Raw genomic sequence first — 12,200 nt, 5'->3', positions numbered from 1 at the left:
AAAAGACTTTAACTTTCAAATGTAACCCTGCATGGTTATAGAAAGGGGTGGGCGATACAGGGAAGAATACTATACATCACTATACAAGACATTTTCACGATACACACTATGCAACAATATTTGGTTTTTCTAAAATTTAGTACGTTAGAACAGATAAAATAGAACTAACAGTGCTATATTATGAAAAGAAATATAATGATAAACACACAACCATAATAAGGTTTATTAAATGTTTCACAAATTGCACTGCACTAAATCCAATTAAACAGGCTTAATTATGCTCATGTGAACATAATTTATCACGATAAAAGTAAAATATCATCACTTAGTGCACATCTCAGCAATTCTAGCAGTGTTGTTGTAAAACGGTTTTGTTTAAAGCATACTGCCAGCTTTAGACTTTTGAGACAGCACAAAACACTGGCATTGTAAGGTACAAGTGGGCAAATCTAGTGTGCCCACTTTTGAATACTTTGATAAATATAAAATGAGACAAGATGAAAAAAATATATATATTAATAAATATATTGGCATAAGTCAACCAATAATTATAACATAAAAAAATGTTGCAGTGCTTAATTTCTGGATTCTGTTGCATTTGTACATAAAAACATTTCGTGCAAATCTGATGAACTTCATAACTGTGAGTCACAACACAATTAGCATGTAGACAATCAGACTCATGATGTTCATGACATACAGAACTGGAACTTCACAATCACTTAAATTCCTGATAGTAAACCGTCAAGGTAAATATCTAAACAGTAGACAATACTGCTACAGAGTTCTTAAAACTTTTGAGCCTCTGAAGTAGTTTGGGCTTTGGGACCCCCAGAAAAAATTATCACACACAGCTGCTACCAAACACATGGAAGTACACAACACTGCTGTATGTAACTATAGGAAACAACGTGTTGTTCGAGTTATATTGGGATTATCCAACAGCCATTTCACCACTGCATTCTAAATGAAGCAATGCGTTTATTTTATAAAATGAATAAAGTGAAATAATGAAAAAAATATGCTTCAAGTGGCAGACCTTTTTTGACAAACTAGCACTGTAAAGTGGACGTTTTGTAGCGTAGATAGAAAGTAATCACACAGTGTTGACAGAAGTAAAAGGTTAGTGTGTGCCTTCATACTCTGGTGTAGAGCAGGGGTACGCAGGTGTCCAGCACAGTTTGGTCGTTCTCCTGCTCAAGCACACCCACTAAACCTGGCAATTAACAGCGGAGTTAATTCATGTGTGCTTAAGCAGGAAAGTCACCAAACTGTGTTAGACACCAGCCCTCCAGGACCAGAGCTATGCACCACTGGTGTAGAAGATTTTATGGAAAAGTCACTCTAAAAAATATGTCATCAAAAAGAGGAGGGAACATGTCCCTCTACCCTCCCCCCACCTTATTACAAGACAGTGGTAGGACATTGGATATTTGACCTGCAGATCTGTGAGGTTTCAAAGATAACAGCCCCCTTTATAGTCTATAGTCAACTTGTTTTAAAGCAATTAAACACACACCTTGTGTCTAACAATTTACTCAGGAAATTCATGTCAGCTCTTCATTTGAACTACAGTACAGAGACAGCATTGATCTGTGTTGTGAAAGATCTGAGGTTTAGTGCTGATTCACATAAAACATCGATTCAACTTAATTGAACTTTGTCATTGTACCGATACAGGGTTGTGCAGTATGACAAAACAGCATCAGGCTACGTCTCTTGTGCAATAATAAATAAATAAATAAATAAATAAATAAATCACAGTGCAAAGACAAAAGACAAAAGCACAAAGACAACAGGCGCATAGACCATACAGAATATGTGCATGAACAGTAACTCCTGCTCACAAGGTACAGATAGAATTTAAAGTGCAAACTGTAGTTACTGTACTGTAATAAAAAAACTATAATAAATATGTATTCTTCGAGCGATTTACAGCTTAGGTGTTTATAGTGTGTGTTTAATTGGAAGTGTACAGTATGTTGAAGTAAACCAGGTCAGGTGTGCAAATTATAGTAAGTGTCTGAAAACACATTTGTATCATAGATGTTATATTCACAAAGTGTACAGTTCAGTTTTAATATTCAAGTATAGAGAGTTCCAGTTAAAAGTGCAATGTGCATACGGTCCCATGAGCTAGTGGAGCTCAGTGTGTACGCTGAGTAAACTGGGAGGATCAGGGTTTACGTCAGCAACAGTCCGTATTGTGCGTACTCACGTTCTGACTAGCGTTAGCTGCTTGCTTGTATCTGATGGTTCTGGATCGGATGTTCCGGTACCTCTTTCCAGATGGCAGCGGTCAAAACAAAAAGTGCCTGGGATGTGAGGGGTCAGAGATTTTTTTATGACTTTTTCTCAGACATCTCTTGTTGTAGGTGTCCTGTACGGGTGGGAGGGGAGCTGCAGTGACATGCTGGGCAGTTTTCACCACCCTCTGCAGGGCCTTACGTTCAGCAGCAGTGGCGTTTCCATAATGTGATGCAACTTGCAACGTATGTACGGTTTGTAGAGCACGGATGAAAAGATATTCTTTTTTGCACCTTGCCCCACCCCTTGCGTGGTGATGTGGTTGAGTGAGATCAGTAACAATTTCCATGCCCTTTGATTTTATTTGATTAAGGAGCCTCAAATCTCATGGAAAGTGACAATGGAAATCAGTCTCTGCAACCCAGGTAGGAAAGTTTTGCTAAGCATCCAACCTTGTAATCTGAGACAGTTGACAGTTTTGCAACCATCTGATGGAGGATAAATAGCTAAGAAAGAGAGATGGGAGGTAATTTCTGAAGTACACAGAATTTGAAGAAGTCTTACAAGAAGTGACATTTGCCTCTTCAATATTACAGGTACTTTTCAATCCTGACATTTCAGTCCCGAGGCAGGCCACAGGCAGTGCAGGTGAATATCTGATCTATTCTATTTTAGAGAGTGTTTTTTACAAGAAGCTAAGAGAACTATCTAATCTACTACTGCCTCCAAAGATAGGGGCATCATTTTATTATACAACGTTACTAAAAGCTTTTAACTATGCTGTTACTCAAGCAAACAAAGATTGCTGAAGTCCTACAGCCACTGAACTGATCTTTGCCCTCTCAAAATTACAGGCACCTTTGAAATGTCATGTCAGGCACCACATAACTAATTTTAATTACTAATTATGCTTTTTCTTTCTCAGTGTTTATGTCCTCTAACAACATATGAATGGAGCTGGGTCTGTTTCAACTCTTGTTTGTCACAGGTATATTTTGTTTAAATTTTTCATATATTTATAATATAAAAAATTTTCATTTCTCATTTCATGCCAAACTGTGTGCTCTGAAAGCTTCATATTGTTAAATGAAGTGTGCTGGTGATGGAACTGAATAAATTCATGTGATGGCTGGGGACATCCAGGAGAAGTCTGGGACCAAACTTTGTTCTTCAGACTACCTTACAAGACAACACTACTTACTTGTTACATTTTAGTGTACATCTATTTATTTTCATCTATCATAAAGTTCTATGGTGTTTTACAGGCAAAGCCACACTCACTGCAAATAAACATTAAGACTTTTAAGGTTTAAAGACATTAAGAGTCAAGACTTTTGCACAGTGGATTAGAACGTATTCAAAATTACTTCCAAAATTATTAAGAATAAAATGCTGTAATAATAACATAAATTTAAGAACATTTTTCCATTCCTCTGTAAAGTAACCATTTCATAGATACAAGGTTTTGTTACGACAGCAACAGGCTACTACTACTCAACGAGAACGCAACAACGCATTATGACATAGATGTGAGATACTGCTATACAAAAATGTAACAATGCACTGCGGAGAATGAACATCCTGATAATTATGCCTTCTACTGCAACTGTATTGCTTGAACACCAAAGCCTGAACAACTCACTCCAGCACTCCTCTTGCTTCCCAGCTCTCTGTTAGTAAGTCGTGGTATAACATTATTATATTTGTCATTTTTCTTATTCGCATTTCATTCAAAATATTGTGAGAATGCCAAACGCAGGTTTAGGAAATGAACTGGGAACTGTATCATTACAGTCCTAGTACTTAAAGAAAATGTACACTTGCCTCTCAAACACAGGAAAGGACATAACACATCACCTTAGGCAGCAGAGTTACTTTTTGGAAAATGAAAAATAGAAATCACACTGAACCTACACGACAGGCCTATTAAGACTTGATTGAGACTTACTTGAGAAGTAGCTGCCTTGGGTCTTTAGAGAAATTGTTGCTGCCAAGTCCATGTATGCTCCTCTGAAACTCAGTGTTACCCACAGGAATTCTTCCAATCGTTCAATCTGTCCCACGTCAGTACCATCTAATCCAAGAGCTGAAGACTTGGACTGAAGCACAAGCTTTCTGCAGACTCAACTTTGTTGACCTGGCTACGGTTGAAAATTCCACTGACATGGCAATGCTGCTGAAAGAAGCACAGAAGCACAATTTTACATCTGAAGCCTGGGTTGGCCTGTACAATGATGTTAACAGTTGGCGGTGCTCCCTAAATGAAATTCCACTCGGACCCTTTCAGAAGTGGGCCAATTCACAGCCTAACAACCGTCACGGACATGAGGAATGCGCCATGATGGATCAAAATGGATTGTGGTGGGATGGCACATGCTCTCCGACAAAATCCTGCTTATGCTATGATGGTGAGAAATATTACAGCACTCTCCACTCTTCATGGTATACAAAGAGTTATATGATGAATAGTAGATTAGAAGTCGGCAAAAATATTTTTACAAACACACACACACACACACAAATTATCACGTTGTTGCAGTTGCGCAACAAAATGCATCACATAAACATACACATTCACTAATATTTAAAATAATTACATCCCAGAAATGGTTTGTAATTGTGATCTGTAAATCTCATGATTTGCACAGTTTACAGATGTTCACAAAAGGTGAACTATAATATCCAGTTATTTCCCATTTACACATTTTCTTTCCAACAAATCAGTCACTTTTCATTTAATCTGTTTGAATCTTTATAGCAAAGAGCACTGGCATTTCCAAGTTCATTCTCATCTCTGACACTGAAAGGACATGGCAGGAGGCTCAGGCTTACTGCAGACAGCACTACACAGATCTTGCCTGCCCAAGAGATGAAGTCGAGAACACAGACGTTACGTCAAATGTGCCAAGTGGGATGCCCTGGATTGGCTTATACAGAGACTCTTGGAAGTGGTCAGACAACACTAGCGTTTCTGACATCAAGTGGATGTCAAACCAACCTGACAATGCAGGAGGACATGACAATTGTGCTTTTCTAGTTAATGGTTTGTCTGGTGGTTGGTCTGGTGGTTCCTTTGGTGGGTGGTCTGGTGGTTCCTTTGGTGGTTGGTTTGGTGGTTTCTCAGGTGCTTGGTTTGGTGGTTCCTCTGGTGATTCAACTGGTGGTTGGTTTGATGATGACAACTGCTTGGTCCGACGCGCTTTCTTCTGTCACTCTGGTGAGTTCAGTTTAGCAGATTTAAACTTGGAGTTATGCTCTTTATGCAGAAAATGGCACACGTTTATGGGTGTATGTCTGTATCTGTTTTTAAGAATTAATGCTGAAGAAAAAACAAATTGTGAGACTGATGGTTCAGTCTAATCAGAACGTGAATGATCCTGCAGTGAAGGCAGCCATCTTGGACAAGGTGAGTGTCTAAGTTGACCACTTGTGGACCATACTATAACAATTACTTCTAGATGTACTATTAAAAACAGTATTATTGGAAGTAGTAGGGGAGAGGAGGGCACAACCTACCACTTGCACTGTAAAAAGGTTAAAAGTCAGATCAACTTGAAATTTTAAGTCAAACTTTGTTTTTAATTTTCCCAATTTAGCTTAGTCAAAAGTCCTTCTAAATGTTTTAGTACTGCATCTAAGTTAGGTCTACAAAATGCCATTTAAGTTGAGCTTACTCTAAAAAAAAACAAAAAAAAACAAAAAAAAAGTGAATGTGGTTCCCTCCTCATGAGCTAAAATTGCTTACATTTTTTGTTGGATTTTCACTCCTTTCCACAATTTGGTCATTGCCAGTTACAGAGTGCTCCAGCTGAGGCCTCGCCAGGATTCAAACTTATGATCACTTGTCTCCTGATGATCAAGCAGTTAGGCAGTTGCACCATGCTGAAACTGTGAAATTACAGAAATAATGTAATATCATAAAATGTTTAAGAAAATAACACAAAAATACTCTGTTCCGGTTCATTATATCAGCACAGGTAACTGCTCTTTATTTTACTCTCTGTCTGAGCATGAGAAGCTTTTTAAGCACAGCGCACATTAATTCACCTTTTCATTCCTTCTTTGACACAGAAATGTAAGCAATTTTGTGGCTCTTGAGTGGTACACCTGTCTAACTGAACAAATCATCAAGTGTTTAAATCCTGGCTACACCCCAGCTCTCCATGGCCAGAAGTATGAGAGGAGGAAGCCCTCAACCCCAAGGCTGAGGGCACTATGTGATACTGGAAGCTGTAGCCAGTATGTAGGAACCAGCAATGAAAAAAATGTTGGAGGAACTGAGTAAAAATCCTACCAAAAAATGTAAACAATTTCAGCTTATAAGGAGGGAACCACATTCACCGTTTTGTTGACTTAAACTGGGAAAAAGTACAAAAAAAATGTAAATGCATTTTTTAGATTTTTAAAAAAACAGATCTTCTGACTAAACTGAGAAATAAAAAATCTATGTAGAAGGCTGACTTAAAATGTCAAGCTGACCTGGTTTTTGCTTAAAATATTTAAGCAAAATTATTATAATATATATTATTTAAACATCTTGCACTTCTCTGCTACAAATTAAGACATAAACTTTTGCAAACACACTTAACTGGCAGCCCTGAACACAGCTAAGTGTGGGCTGTGTGCTTGGCTGCCTTCTAGCCTTCATATCTTTGAAATGGTTTCGTACCAACATGATGCACGTATCACACCAATCAGCAGAGCACAGAGTGGGATCACCAAAGTGTGACAAAGCATCAAGTAATGTTATTCAAAAACAACCCATAATACACTCTCTATTATGATATTATATTGTTTTTAAGCCTCATCACTCAAAGTGTGTTAAATGTACAGACACGATACACATAGCAGAACAGTCAGTAGGACTCACACTCTCCAGCAAGAGTCTTACAGACATGCAGAAAATTATCAGCAAGTAAACCAGCTTGAAAACCTATTCAAAATCCACTAAATATCCTTATATGATATCTCTGTTTGATTCTATGTAAACACCACATACTGTGTGTTTTGGTCCAGCACGCTCTCCAGATGTCTCTGTAGCATGTGTAGTGAGTGGCCAGAGCAATACGATTCCTCACAGCATCCAGAAAAATGAAGGGATCCTCTGTTTTTGATTCTGACCTCTGATTTTGTTCTGTGATAGTGTTGTAACTCATGCAGAGTGCAAGATATCAAAATTCTGTTAGCATTTACGTGTCAAATATTGGCATATCTGAGTAGCCTAGGGTCTCCTGAAAATAACACATGGCATGTTTGTCTTTTGTAAATACTGTACAAAAACAATTACGCAAAACTATCTAAGGGTTGTAAGCAGGCAATTCAATACAATTCTATGTAGTTGCAACCAGACAAGATTTCCAGTATAAATATAGAAAATGTATACATCAAAATAGACATAATTAATGAATAAATACATCTCATTTACATAACATGCAGTATGTTTTTAATGAATCTGTGAATAAACATTTTAAAAAATTAAATTTAACAACTCAGAGCTCTCAGAGCTACATTACAGTCACCAAGAGGGTGATTAAAATATAGTTGTGAATTATTTGACATCATACACAAAACTCCGTACATCCTCCTATAAATCAAGCCCTTACAGACATACATTAACATGAAGACAGTTGATATAAAACTAAGTATAATTTTTAATGTTCTTATACCCAGTTAATACTTGGCTTATTTCAATCACTTCATATGCACTTAAGCTCCACATTTTGATGCAATTAAGAGCCTGGCGGGGCAAAGTTAACTGGAACGCATTCTTGACACTTTCGTGACTGTATGAGTTAAAATTATTTTTTTTTTTGCTTGTATTTTTTCATATAAATCTGCAGTGTCGCCAGACAGACCTCAGACAGGCTGCCATGCAATGACTCATTAGTAATAGATGCTATTCTGATCCTCAGATGCAGCAGAAACTGAAGGAGCAGGGGATGGCAGAGAGCACCACACTGAAATGGAGTGAGAAACCTGATGGAACAGTGTTCTACACGAAAAAGATGCCTAACAGTGACAACGTGGAAAACAGCACCATCGGAATTTGCAAACTTTAAACATCCATTATTTCTGTGTAGTGATTTTGAAATTAAGTCTAAGTCACTGTAAGCTTACTTGAAAGCCAGTGACACTACAAAACCTAATTTATCAGATTTTACTGTTTAAAATTAATTGATGAGCATCACTCCGTTTTCCACTGGATGTACAGATATTCTCTCCATCAATGTCAATTTGATTACTGTGCCATCATTAATTATTTCCTTTGCTTAGAAGATGACAAAGTTGCAAACTGCCTGCTGCATAAAGGTGGTAAAAAGTTTTTAATTATACTATCGCGTTCACTTTATCTGTTTATTCTATGTCTGACATTCTTCAATTCAATTTAATAAGCACTTTTTGACCACATACATAATGAAGGGTTTCATATATTATGGAGAGTTTCATACATTATGAATGGTTTTATACATTATGGGTGAGTTATTAAAAATAAATAATAAACTTACATTAAATAAATTTATTGGAACTTGATGAGCAGTGTTGCCTGTATTGTGTACAGAAAGCCAGAGTTTATCTCTATAAACATACATAGATAAATGCGTAGATAAATTAAAAAGAAGTCACAGGTTGCTAACAACTCAAATTACACCTTTACATATCAGGTCTCAAACACATATAAATGCGTATAAATCGTTCAATGTTAACTGACCTTTTTTCCATGGACAAGTGATTTTGGCCTCTGGGCAAGCACAGTGTGAGCAAGCTTAATGTCAATCCCTGTTATTATCTGACTGATCTGTTGCCCAATATTAAGTGTTGCAGTGGTTTTAAAAGCACTTAGAAATAGAAATGAGGCTTAAGCAAAGGTAGAAATACTCTTATAAAACTTTACATAAGCAACTACAAAACTCACAAAGTAATTAAATAAAAGCAAAAAAGTATCTCCTCTCAGAACTACTCAAGTACTAAATGTAATCTGTAGGCTATATTTTAACCCAGAAGGATATTAAACAAACCAGCAAGTACACTGCTTAAAAAAGCAGTCTACACCTGCCTTGATAAACCTGATTACACACTTTGGGGTGTTTTCTGATTACAGAGAATGACACAAATTTAACATTCAGGTCTTGCTGAACCCATGATACCATATTTAGCATATGATAGAAGTGATCTTCCAGGCACCAGGCACTTCCAGGCAACACTGATGGCATTACTTTATACGGATTACTTTTTATGGATTACTTTATAGATTGAAGCAGTCTTTGTTAAAGATGAGACATTATGCAATTTTCAAACTACCTGAATTTATCAATGTCCTAATGCTCACAGAACATTGATAAAAGTGACAAAAATCCCTTTGTTAAGAACACAATAGAATTGTGGTACACAGCGCATACTTTCTTGGATCTAGAATCATGTTCATCGGGTTTCACGACAATCGGAGGAAATATACAGTTTACACTGGGGACCCACAAACAGGGTTTTCTTTTTTGGCTGAGAAGGGAATTAAATTAAACACTACCATCTTTTGAAGACCTACAGAGGTTTTATGGTATACCCATAAAATCTTTATTTACATACCTACAAATCAGAAACTATTTAGGAGGTATTTAAAACCACTCGTAACCAATTATGTCCACTTAAGAAATGACAATAATGAAGCACAGTAATGGAAAATAGTGATTTGACCTGCTTATGTTTAAAGTCCAAAGTGCTTTCGGAGAATAAAAGACTTGGAAATAAAAGAAATACAGAACAAATATAGAGCTGACTGCAGATGAATAGAAAAATGAAAAATGAATTGCAACAATTCATAAATGTGAACTAATACTGGTTTTAGATTTCTCCAATATAAATATATGTACATTCAGATTAATATCAAAACTGATTTTTCCTCAATATGTTGTTTTATCCTACCTAACACCACTGTTTGTGGTATTAGTTACAGTACATCTATATATGTATATATATTATTGTGTGTGTGTGCAACGGTGTAGTATCAACAGCTAGGAAGCAAGACAGCTAAAAAGCCAATCTGCTTACTGTAGGCTTGTACTTTAATAGCTGCAAACAAAGAACAAAGAAGATAAATTGTTAACCACAATTCTTCAATTCTTAGGTGTCAACCAATATTTGATGACTGTGACAGGCCTAGCAGAAATAGATGCCAGATGTACTGAAACTAATACCACAAACAATGGCGTTAGGTAGGATAAAACAACATATTGAGGAAAAAACAGTTTTGATATTAATCTGAATCTGACTCTTACATTGCTGTTTCAACACAATTCATGCAGATACCCATTCTACCCACTAATTTAGTATGAAACTTCATAGATCATTTTGATTTTTAAATCTTAACTTCATTTATTTATTTGATTGATTGATTGATTCAGGATTGCAATCTTCGTCTTTTATATCTCATCACATGATAAAGCCACCCTGCCATTTTCTCCATCTCCTCCACTGAACTCCAAAACAGCCTGTGCTTGGTGACGTGGCTGAGTAAGATCAGTAACTATTTCCATACCCTTTGATTAAAGAGGTCTTATGGAAAGTGACAATGGAAATCAGACACTGCCAGCCAGATTGGAAATTCTTGCCAAGCATTCATGAGTGTAATTTAAGATGGACAAATGTTTTGCAAAAGAGAATTCGTGTGAAGGAGGATAAATACCTGAGAAAGAGAGATGATGGCAGGTAATCTCTGAAGCACACAGAGACTGAAGACAGGTACTTTTTTTTACAGGTACTTTTCAATTTACAAATTGAAATTTCTATACAGGTCTTTGGGGCATAAGGAGCACAGGTTGGTACAATTTTTAATGCATTTTGAGAATCATTAGGGTAGTGAAGACTCACTTTATTCTGATTTTAGCGTCAGACAATGGTTTCATCATGGAGCTCATATTAGTACTTAATCTCCTTGATGGCGGCATCCATCTAAGCACAGTATTAATGAGAGATTTTAACCAGGATTTTATTGTATTGCCAGGTAAGAGAGAGAGATATTACGGTAAGCTCTGAAATACAAAGAGACTTAGAATTCCTAAAGCCAGTAAAGTGATGTTTGCCTTTTACAGATTACAGAAGTCTTTCAATTGTTTGGTCTTTAAGAGGAGCTCCAGCAACTGTTCACAATATCAGCATAATGAAATCTATCTAAAATTATTCAAAGCAGTTTGAAGTGAAATTCCAGAGAAACTTACTGAGTCAGAATTCAGTAGTCAATTGTGGATTTCGTAAGCATTTGATGTTTCTAAAAGCTATCTCATAGAATGCTATTATATGAAATGGTTACAAATACGTCGTTTAATGCATGAGACATTGTTTTACGATGTTTACGATGTTTTTAGACAAGGTTTTGGCCCAAGATGTATTTGTTATAAATCTATTTATGCCATACTGGCATATAAGACAATAGTACTGAAAGAAGACTCATTTTTTCAGACTGAACACTTTATACCATTACATTAAAAAAATGTTTTGGATAATATATGAAATGGCTATATGTGCATTGTAGACATCGCAACTCCCTGCTCCAATTACCATTAAGTTGGCGAGCTTCTTCACAATGAAGAATTTCACATTAAATCGCTCTGAATTAATTCTTATTTTCACAACAACTGAGACGTAGACGTTTTGAAACACTGATAGAATTCCCCTACAACACAACATTTATGTATTTTACACAATTATTGTAGTGACAAATATGTTTATTTCCATTTCAGAACCAGACATTGGTTTTATCATATAGCAGTAATTAAAGCATTGTTTTAAACCTGGCATTACTGAGAGATTTTAGTTGTGCTTTTCCTTCCTTACTGTTTGAAGTTCTTCAACAACGAGCTGATGGAGCCGAGTCTGTTTCAACTCTTGTTTTTCACAGGTAGGAATCCAAAACAAAAGAAATAAAAATGTATTCATGAGTGCTTAATTATAATTACATTATT

This window comes from Colossoma macropomum, unplaced genomic scaffold (genome assembly GCF_904425465.1).
Source record: "Colossoma macropomum unplaced genomic scaffold, Colossoma_macropomum, whole genome shotgun sequence".
Lineage (NCBI taxonomy): Eukaryota > Metazoa > Chordata > Actinopteri > Characiformes > Serrasalmidae > Colossoma > Colossoma macropomum.
Note: the sequence above shows the minus strand (reverse complement) of the source record.